This window comes from Crocodylus siamensis, chromosome 1 (genome assembly GCF_052110815.1).
Source record: "Crocodylus siamensis isolate JL-2025a chromosome 1, ASM5211081v1, whole genome shotgun sequence".
NCBI classification, from domain to species: Eukaryota; Metazoa; Chordata; order Crocodylia; family Crocodylidae; genus Crocodylus; species Crocodylus siamensis.
This window is the reverse complement of record NC_143395.1, coordinates 100,643,923-100,655,782: the sequence shown is the minus strand read 5'-3', so window position 1 is coordinate 100,655,782 and position 11,860 is coordinate 100,643,923.

Below are 11,860 nucleotides of genomic sequence, written 5' to 3'. Positions count from 1 at the left end.
AACTTGGCAGTAATAGACAGGGGAGGATCCAGAAGTTGGCAAAGGGAGGTACTGCAAGTGCGGCATCCACCCCCACCCTCACCCACCCAGTAGTGCAGGCAGACCACATTGCTGGAGCCTCTAGGGACTTAAAGTCCACAAAGCAGGTAAGCATCCCCCCATCCCTCTCCATGTTCAGAGGCATGTCCCGTTCCCTTCCCTTCCCTTCCCTTCCCCTGCTGTTTTCCCCACTGAGTTAGGCAGGACAAGCTCTGAAGATTTCCCTGCCCCCAGGACAGCAGTAAAGCAGCAGCAGCAGGAGGGGGATGAGGAAAAGGGGCTTCTCACCTGCTCAGAGGACTTTTTAAAGTAATATGGTCCAGGCTGAAAGATGTAGCCACATCACCGCACTCCCTCTGGATCCACCTCTATTAACAGATAGCTATGGTACCATGCAGTAAACACACAGACAACTAAAGCGAACCTTGTTACTGTTTATTGTACTTTACTATGACTAACCAGTGATGTATGGGCTGCTTAAGACATACCAGAGGAAAAATAAAGTGATTCATGCTCCCTAAAGGTAGCAAAGACTCTGCGGATAACCCTGCCAAGGAACAATAACAGCTTCCAAACTGAACCCTAGCCCTTATTGGCTCTGAGCTTAACCCAGTCCCAGTCCAAGCCCTTGAACTGCTCTCAGTCCTCATTTTAGCTATAAATCAACAATGTGAGCCTCCCAAAAAGTCAGGCAAATTCATTATACTGGTCCTACATATAGTCTGTCCGGAACGTGGCATCACACCTTAAGCTAACCATACCCAAACCAAGCCAAAGCCAGATCTTATTTGACCCTATCAGAGTAAGTTCTTAGACTAAGGTCCTTGGGGCAAAAACTATTTGCATCTTTTGGAGTGTCAAGCACAATCAGTAATCTTTCCTGCTTTGTGCAGGGGATGGACCTGATGATCTTCTGAGGTCCCTTCCAGCCTCACAATATATGAATCTGTGAATTAACTTTAATCAGGCTCATTACCTCAATTTTCTCCCTGCCATCAACTGACCTATCCCACACACATGCTGCAGCATTGGATTCTTTTCTAGAAAGTATGCTGTTAGAAAGATAAGCATCTCCTCTGCCTATTCTATCAACGAGATTTACTTCCTGAAGTAATCAGCATTAGCTGGCATTGTCTTGCATACATTCCTGATTACTGGGATTACAAATCTGATAATTCTAACAAGGATGCCTTTAAAGAAAGGTAACTTACATGCTTAAAACACCATGCAAATCCCTTTATCTCTCTGATAAAAATTAAATCATTCTACATAACTCAGACTATATGGTTTGTCACTACCCACTATGCCTAAAAATGGTAGGGGTTTTTTGTTCCACTGGTACGAAAAGATAGAAAAAGTATGACTGATATACAACCTACTTCATGAATGAATTAAAAGGAGGCACTATATTTTTTTCCACCCCATTTCACTAGGAGTACTATAATCTAAAATGTAGTGGTCACTTTGGTGACTAGACATTTTATTGTTACAGCCAATAAAATCCTCTTCTACCTGTTCTAATTCACGCTTCTGATCTCATGCTATGATCATCCAGCAGTTCTGGAATGATCAAGAGCATTGCTTATTGAGTATCTAAAATGAGAAATCAATTCAGCAATGGCCAAAGATTACAGAAAACTATTTGAAACACTCCTGACCAAAAGATGCTCACTTCACAAACCTTTAATTTTTAACTGATCATATAAATAATCTAACATAAAGATGAGCATTTTTTTATTTCTTTCAAATTCTGCATACAGGAAACACTTCTTGTAAAAAGATAGATCTGCCAACATTAAGACTAAGTAGTGATTATTGGTAATATAGAAACAGCATTCTACTTCTGGACTGTTAAAATATAATTAGGCACGTAAAAGCAAAGCACCTGATGTTTTCTAGGAATTAATGAGCAGTTTGACTGCATCTTGGACCATTAACCAGAATAGGCCACCATTAATCCCAAGGAATCATTTTGTATCATAGTAGTTATTGCTATCATATGATTAAAATAGGATATAAACAGGGGCTTTGTGGTATAAAAATATGAATAACTTATTTTCCATGTGCTGCACAAGGCATTCATGGAAAGTTACATTATCTGGTCAGACTGCTTGCACTGGTTTCAAAATTCAATTCCGTTTATAATTACTTATTCCAAACCTGAAGTGGCAAGGAAATTGTCACATGGAGCTTGGTTTGTTAGCAGTCTTCATCTTACTGAGAATCTCTCATTCTTCTTGATCTTTATTCCTAGAGACACAACTTTGGGGGGAAATGCAAAGCTAATCACTCTTCTCCAGCTTTTTCCTCAGAAAGAGAGCAAACAAACAGCACCGTTTGTCCCCTTGATAACATTTCTGGGAATGAGCAGTGACAGGTTGTATACATCAGCAGAATATGTGTTGGAATTAAAAAGAAAAGCCATAAACAACTTTTGAAATAATATTTTCCTTTCTTCCTTTAAAAAAATGTTCTTATTGGCTACAGAAATAGTAACTGTAGCCAAGGTGTCAGGTCACTGGTATGGAGCAAGGTACGTCAAAAAGATAGTTGCTACCCAAAAGAATCTAAGGTCCCAATTTTACTACCTAATTTTACTGCCTAAAAGTAGTACCATGGACCTTATTTAAAATAAGAGACAGAGTGTATACAAAAATAGCCAAGAGAAATAAAAAAAAAGTTCCTGCAAACATTAGTGATCGTCCTTGATCAGATAAATTGATTAAATATGTATATGATTGTAATGCCTAGGTATCCTCAATATGATATGGCATTAAGCTAGATGCTGTACTAACAAAAGTAGAAACAGCCCTGTCTTGCAGAGCTTCTACCATCTGCTTATCTATTATTTTCAGTAGACCTTATCAGGTTGACAAAAGACAGCTTCGTCCATCAGCTGTCTCAAAGATTTCATTTTCTAAGATATGCAATGGAAAGAGAAATAGGAGAAGAACACAATTAAAGCAATACTGACTATGGCCCTGGGCATAGCTTGGAGAAATTAATGAATGACTGAATGTAATAACTTCAGCCTTTCTTTGTTCCTCCCACACACTTTATAGTTCCCCCTTATTATTGCATTAAAAACGCATGCACAAAAGCTCTTTTACCAATTACACTCCAAGCACTACAGACATTGCAAAGTTTCCAAGTGACCCCATAACCTACAATAAGGCAAGCAGGCTCAGCAAGCTTTCCCCTCTAGTCGACAAACTATGAAGGTGGCACAAAACGTTCGCAAGCTTTGCTGGCAAGCTTGTCCCACTCAGTGTCAAAGCTGCAGCTGGGGGAGTTGAAAGCTGTAGTCGCATACATAATCAATAATGATAGGGTATGCATGTAAAAGCTGCCTGCCCACTCTGAATTTAGCAAATATTTACCATATTTACTGTATGTCCATACAGAAATGACAAGGAGGGAAAAGCACACTTAAGCAGACCCTAAACCCACACAGGCATACAGGCTTAAAACAATTATACTAATTTAGAAGGCTTTGTGCACAGCTGCAGAAAGCTCTTCCTGCTCAAAAAAAGAAATTTTGTGCTTTAGATATTGTAAAAATATATTTCCAATTAAACATGTATTTCCAATTAAAAATACATGTTGTAAAGACATTTCTCTCTGAGAGGGGCAATGAGCAGTGGAACTGTAGGCTAATTATACCATACTGCACTGTGAACAGAAAGTAGCTCTGTGCAGCGAACAAGTGACTGGTTTATTCATTTTATGCTGCACACTGTATGAGGCATTTTAAACTATGCACATAATGGTGTTTTTTAAATTATAACTCGGGCCAAAAAACAACATCTATGGGGCTGGAAATAGTACTATGGGGGCAAGGAGGAACCACAACTGGAACTCAACAACTGGAACTACTTCAGCCTTATACACATGACTTGTCAGGCAAAACATACTTTTAGTGCTGCTCAGTTAGGGTACACACAGGCATTCAGAGAGATTAGTGGGAGGTTAGATCATGTAAAAATGGCCACCTAGTCTAACTTACTTTGCCCAGGTGAGGACCTTACACTTAGAAACTTAGGTTGATTTAAGTGTGAACAGTACAAAAGTTCAAGAAGGTTAGATTGGTCTAAAAATAGCCAACTCAATCTAAGTTAAGTGCACCTTGGAGGTAGTCTAACTTACATCTGGTCCAACAAGACTGATCTAATTGAACTTCTGTATAATTCCTAGTGCAGCCCCAGGGCTGGGAAAGCCCAGACACTGGCCCCAGCCTTGGGGCTGTGCTTTTCCTACTTCTCCTCAGGCACCAGGCTTTTTTTTAGCCTCCCTGACCACTACATGCCCAATTCATATATACAACTGAAGTGATGGCAGCTCACATCAATTGCTAGAACAGAAACTCTCTTTAACTAGAAAGAAATCCTACCAAACCAAACAACCAGCATGCAATTAGTTTAGATGAAATTAGATTAGTTTAGTTTGGTAATTTACGCATATAGTCCTATGATTTACACACATGGCATAGGCAAAATTTTTGCAAGCCAAGTATTTTATAAAGGTCAATAACATATTCATTTCAGATAACGTTTCAGTTTTGTTCCACCTCACCTTCTTCTTGCAGTGAATGCCTTATGTCCATACTCTCTCCCATTTGAGTATGGAGATTTAGAAACAGCAGTTTTACATGCACCAAAGGAAAATGCCAGAGGGAAAGATCTCTAGTAGTTACTTTGGACTTCTTTGTTCTTCATGCATGTCAGTTAATACTGGGGTCTCATTGCTACACAAGTGAATAAGACCATTCAGTCATTAGCACCTGCACAGAGCAGTTGGTATCTTATGCTCACTATCCTCCATCAGCACGTAGTCTAAATGCAGCCTATCACCAAGGTTATGGACAAACTGATATTTAAGCTACTTTAAAAGGGAAGGGGAAAGCTCAGCATGGTGCTTAGCACAGAAGCACATAACAGATGTTATATCTGTTACATCTGCATTATTTTGCAGCAATACAAGTAAGCTAAGTCATCCTAACTTTGACACTGAATGAAGCAAGGTTAAAGTTGGAGCAGCTGTGCTGCACCTGTAGTGTCAGAAAATAATGTAGACCATTATAGCTTGTACTAGTATCCTTTGATATCAGTATTGTTGACTGAGCTTCTTGACAGACCTTATGACGACAGGCTGAGAGCCATGGGACTCTTTAGCCTGGAAAAGCGCAGGCTCAGGTGTGAGCTGGTGGCCACCTATTAGTTTATCAGGGGTGACCACCAAGATCTGGGGGAACGTTTGTTCACCAGAGCGCCCCAAGGGATGATGAGGTCGAACGGTCACAAACTCCTGCAAGACCGTTTCAGGCTGGACATAAGGAAGAATTTCTTTACTGTCTGAGCCCCCAAGGTCTGAAACAGCCTGCCATCGGAGGTGGTTCAAGCACCTACACTGAACACCTTCAAGAGCAAATTGGATGCTTATCTTGCTGGGATCCTGTGACCCCAGCTGACTTCCTGCCCTTTGGGCGGGGGGCTGGACTTAATGATCTTCTGAGGTCCCTTCCAGCCTTAATGTCTATGAAATCTAAAGTGTCAAAAGTGCCAAATTGAATTTGTGCAATCAAGGAAGACCTGGAAAATCTGTTTAAAATGTCAAGAATTACAGCTTGGGACAAACATTACACATAAACTGGTTTAAGTGATCAGAAACTGGTTTAAACCTGTAACAGAACATAAATTCAGTGCACATAAACCAGTTTGGCTAGGGACAGATGTTCAAAAAGCCAGAGCCTGAATTGATTCAGCCTTTGCAGGTTAGTCTAACCTGCCTAGGTTGAACCGGTTTGTAACAGAGCAGATATGCAGGCTCTTGCCTGCAGGTGCTCAGACCAGGAGTCAAGGGTGCTAGAGCCAGCTTCAGGAAAGCTGGGGGCCAGCAGGGGGAGCATGGCCAGTCCTGGCTTCACTGGGGAGGGAGAAGTTTAATTCCCCATCTCTATCCCACTGGCAGGGACCCAAGCCATGTCTGCCAGGGGCTCCCCCCCCCTCCCCTGCTGCAGCAGTGGGGCACCATGGCCTATGAGGCAGAGGGGGGCAGAGAGGAAGGTTAGTTTCCCTTCTGCCCCCACTAGCAACTGGGTCTGCCCACCTCGCAGGCACACTCACACCCTGCAGGGGAATTGGCCCCTACTGTCCCTTCTACAGGACACTGCAAGGAGGAGGAATAACCCTTGTTCCTGCCCCCACAAGGGGCCCTGCTGGCTGGCATCTGGCCATGCCCCCACCCAGCCACTGCGGCAGAGATGTCGGGCAGCAGAGTGCTAGCTCCCAGCAGCCACCAAAGATGCAGGGCAGCCCAGTGCTGGCCCTGGGTGGCCAATTCTTCCAAGTGCAGCTGCTAGGAGCTGGAATTGGGCTGCCCTGTTCAAAAAAAAAAGTCTCTGCCATGTTAGAGATGCAGGGCAGCCCAATACTGGCTCTGGCTGGCTGCACTTGGAAGCGCCAGCAGCTGGGGAGGAGAGGGATTGCTTCTCCTGCACTGCTGCTGCTCAGCCCAGAGAGACAAGCCTGGAGCTGGTGCAGGATCAGGGCTGCAACGCTGGTCCCCACCTGTACCACATCTAGCAGGGGCCTGCTGCCACTGGGCTGCCAAGAAAGGTAGTCCAGCTGCAAAGCACCCCCTAGCCTGCGGAGTCTGGTCATGCCATGCCTGGCTGCTGGACCTGTGAGGGGAGAGTTTCCCTGAGGCTCTTGGGAGGGGTGCAGGGCGAGGAAAGCTGCCTGCTAGGGGGTCAGGGCTGGGGGAAGCTCTGGACCCTGGTGCAGCAGCGCCCAGCCCCCTGCAGCTCTGCCCATACCACAGTGGGGCCCCCTTCAATGCTGTCCAACATTATGATGGCAAGGTCCCTGCCCCCTCTTGCTGCAGTGTCTGGGTGGGGCCAAGGCCAGACGCCAGCCGGCAGGGCCCCTTGCAGGGAGGGGAACAAGGGTTATTCCTCCTCCCTCTGGTGTCCCTGCAGGGAGCGAGTGTGGCTGCAGGGTGGGCCCTGCCAGCTGGCATCTGGCCATGCCCCCACCCAGACCAGGCTGCCAGTAGGAGTAGAGAGGAAACTAACCCTCCTCTCTGACTCCTTCTGCCTCATGAGCCATGGTGCCCCACTGCTACAGTCCCTGCCAGAGGGATAGAGATGGGCAATTAAACCCCTCCCTGCACAGACCCCTGCCCCTGCCTGTCCCTGTTCAGGCTGAGGAGCAGAAGGATGGGGCTAGCTTGGCTGGAAGGGAGCAGATAACCCCGCCCAGCCCAGAGAGCATGCCAGGATGCTGCGGTTCTCTGGTTTATCTTAAAACAGCAAAGGGTCTGAGACATTGCATAAATTGGTTTGACCCAAATCAGGTAAGTCTGATACTACATACTACGTTTATCTGAAACTGGTTTCAGCCATTTTCAAACTGGTTTATGTGCACTGAATGTCTGTTCTGTTACAAGTTTAAACCAGTTTCTGATCACTTTAACTAGTTTATGTGTAATGTCTGTCCCTAGCCTTTCAAAATGGCTGAAACTGGTTTAAAATAAACATGATTCAGTGTAGTATATTAGACTTAACTGATTTTGATCAGACCGGTTTATGCAATGTCTATCCCTGATCCCTCCTGGTTTAACTTAAACCAGAGTCCCCCAGCATCCCAGATGTTTTGCAGCCCTGAGCTAGACTGTCTGCTCCAGAGAACAGGGCTGGCCCTGCCTCTCAGCTCCCTAGCCAAAGCTCCAGCAGAGACTTCAGGCACAGCAGGATTTGCCTGGCTTCCCCCTGCCCTACCTCCACCTCATCACTTGCTACTTAAGCAGAGATTCCCCCATCCCTCCTTCCCATCTTCCACAGCATGGACCCCATCCCCACAGACCCTCCCCAGCATGTGGTATGCTAGCTAATGTTGAGAGGTATCTCTGTGTGTGTGTCTCCAATTTCACTGGGACAGGAAAAAGGCAGACAGGACAGTGTCCACTTAGGGTTTTTTGGAGCTAATCAGCAGGTCAGCTGGTAAGGTCCCTCTGTTCCTTCCTTGGATAAAGCTATTTAAGAAGAGCTTGAACTAATGAGAAAAGATTTTCTTTTCGATGGACTACTAAACTCTGTGTTATCAGCCCCTTCTGGCTGCCCTTGCCTGTCAGGATTGCTGCAGACAGTGTGAAAAAGCAGGGAGAGGGAGATTGAAAATCTCAGTATCATCAATAGATGCATGCATTCCATACCTCCACACCCCTTGCCTCAGAGTGCTAGCTAGGAGATGGCAACACCCCTGCACCTTGACCAGCCAACGGGGAAAATCCTGGGACTGTGCAGGAAGGGTGGGGATTTAAACCCTCCTGAATCAGAGAGTCCTGCTGGGCCTGGCCATGCCCCACCTCAGCTCAGCGCTGTAAAGGGGAGTGAGGGCTGCTGTTGTTAGAATAAGTTTTAAAATATATCTATGCTACGGTTATGCTTATGCTAAGCTGCCATTTTAAATGTATTTCTATTTTGTAGAAAAAGAAGCAATATGGGGGGGGTGTATGTGTGTGTGGTAAGTGTATGATTGATAGTTGGGTGATTGCAACAGGTATTAGACAGACTGGTATGAAATATTTGGAGTAAACAGAGATAACTGTCAGGATGAAGTGCAGGTGGTGGTCCAAGAATGTGGAGGTGATATGGGTAAGAACTGAAAAACAGACTGAAATGTAAAAACAATATGTAACTGGCAACAGAGTACAGAAATGAGCTCAAGTGAAAAATTAAGTGGTGTTTGGTAAAGGAGTCTCTAGGCATCAATCAAAGTCTGCCCCGTGAAAATAAAAGGGCAATGAAGGCTGAGCCCAAACAGACGCCTTAACCAGCAACACCAGCCTACCCACACATTGAGAGAATTGAAGCTGGCATCCCTCTTGACTGAACATCTCCTTAAAGAAACCTTCAACTGGCCACCACAGTGTCACTCCAAGTAGCATAGATAGGTGACTTAGTGTGAATGGTGTGAATGAAGTGTATGGTGTGAATGAGTAACAGTGATTTTTATATAAGCTGCTAAGTTTGCCTCAGTTATCCATATAGTATGCAGTAAACCTTGGTTTGCTGAACCTGTGCATTGGTCATTTATCCAATACTCTAAAGTCACCTAATTTCTAGCCTGAGCCACTGCAGGGATGTGCTTGCCTCTCCTCAGTCGGAAGGAAATGTCTGTGCACTTGCTAACCAATTTAACCTAGGCAGGTTAGACTAACCTGCAATGATTGAATCAATTCAGGCTCAGGCTTTCTGAATGTCTCTCCCTAGCCTACAAGATAAACTACACTTGAACATAAAGCAGGGTGAGCAAGGACATCAGAGAAGTAAAGGGATCAGTGGCTTTAGTTACAAGGAGATCTATCAAAGGGTCTGGACACAACACATTTATGCACTGGTTTAGATTACACCAGAAGCTGGAGCAGGGAGAGGTGGCTATTCCAGTGTAGCCATTTTGTGGGTGGTACCATTTCTTGGATCAACTGCTGGTTGGGATACACTTAGACAAGCATTCAAAAGCAATGTATTCTTCTTCAGGTCTAAGAAAAAACTAGGTAAAGCAAAAAGCTAATTAATCATGGTGGACAGTTTTATAGGGCCTCACTACTAGGTGACAGTGAGGCAAGTTTCAGTTCTGAAATCATTTCCAATGTTCCATCTGGTATGCTAGAGAGTTCCCACTGGAGAAAAAAGCCAATCTTCTCTTTTTATTACACTAATTTCCACAGTCTCTTACAACTGTACTTTTCACTGGCAGTGAAAAGTAAAGCAACTATACCTACTGCTGAGACAGTTAAGAATGACAGGATCTTATTATTTACAGCCATGAAGTTGTACCTGTAACTTAGTCTGAATAAGTTTTGAATATGACAATGGCTCAAACTCATGAATTAGGAGAGTAATACTCACAAATATTATTGATAGTTAGATGTAGGACAAGGTATAGCAATAGCATTTGGATAGGTTACTGTGCAAGTATGCTTATTATTCATCCAAAGGTTTCACAATGGTTCTCTGGCATGTATTTCACTGCTACAGCTGCTGTAGACCTTGTAATGACATTAGACTGTGACTCAGAGATTTTCTGCTAGAGAAATCTGGCAGTGAATGCTGTCCTAGTGAAAACTCTTCTTTGTGATCCTGATGAGTAACCCAGGAGGTTGTATTGCTAAAATAATTGATTGCAATAACATATTACTTTCTATGCATTTAAATTGAGAAGTATTAATACTTGACAGAACAAGAATCTCATGTTACTTTAAGTTATTTCTGAAAATTCTGTCACTTCAGAGCAAGAACAGCAGTGTGAAATAACCTCAGTCATGTTCAGCAGTGTCCATAGTTTTATTCTTCACCTCACACGCTACAAGGATGTTTCAAAAGGGATCAAATTTCTCTAGGTACGTCATTAAATACCATTTTCTCTTCTGGATTGGGAAGGACTTCTGAGCTGCCATTAGTCAAACAGGAACTAGGCACCAGTGACTGGCCACAACAGCTGCTTTGGATGTGTAATCATTGCAGGATACTGCATTGTACTGAAAAGACCAAGGAATTAAGCTTATAGAACGATAAATCTTGTTTGTTTTGAGAGCGGTACCTTCCCTACAGTTCTGCTGTTCCTTCCTGCAATCCCCCAGCAAATGCAAAAACTTATACATAACACCCTTAAAGGTATCCACACATCTTCCCCCTTTACATGTAACATATAATATTGGTAGTTTAGTTCAACCCATAGTTAAAGCACACTTTAACTATTAGTCTTTGTGTTGGCTTTTTAGCTATAAGTGATCTTCCCAGTTTCTCTGCATTCTCAATCCTTATTGGTTCAGTTCTTGTTTGGTTTCCTTGTTCAGATGTCTCTATTTCTGGGTCATTCACAGTCTCCTCTGTCATTTCTTATAGCTTTTATGTTAGCTCTGTTTCCTTTGGTGAATCTCATGATGCTGCTTTTTTTCTCCACCTTACGAGTTGCAAGTACCATCTGTCCCTTTTTAACACCTGTCCTTCCAATGTGACTACTTTATACAATCTTGGAGGTATTTGATGGGAAACCAGTGCTTTTTGTTTTCATGTTCAACCATCTTAAATAAGTAGTGTATCTTAAGAGTGACAGGTGAACATTGGTGTGTTAATCTGTAGCTTTTTTCAACAATTTCTTCACTATTTATACTCCATTTTCCACCAGACCATTGGATTGTGGGTATTTAGGACTTGAAGTGTTGTGATGGAATCCGTATTTATTTGCAAACTCTTTAAAATCAAGACAATTGAATTGAGGGCCATTGTCTATTCTGACAATTATTAGAATCCCATGTCTAGCAAAAACTGATTTAATGTGAGTTATGACATGGTTTGATGTCGTGCTTTTAAGCAATATTATTTCAGGATAGTGAGAATAATAATCCAGCACTAATACATAATTTTTTCCTGCATGTATGAATAAGTCAACACCAACTTGATACCACAGAGCTATGGGCTCCTGACCATCATGGGCACTGATCTGTACTTTAGGCATGTTGTTCAAGCATTTACAACATCTATGTCATTATTTATGCTGGGCCTATATAGAGCACCCCTTGCTCTCCTTTTCCATTTTTCAATGCCAAGATGCCCCCCATGTATTCTGCTTAATGTGTCTTTCTTTAGCACTGCTGAAACAACAAGTTGTGAGCCTTTCAACAAAATGCCATCCAGTACTGACAGTTCTTCCTTGAACTGAGAGTAGGGGCTAGGTACATGTTTTCCAGGCCAACCAGCACAAATAGCTGTTATCACTTATCACTTACATGTACTATGTCTGTGTCTGGAATTTTGTTG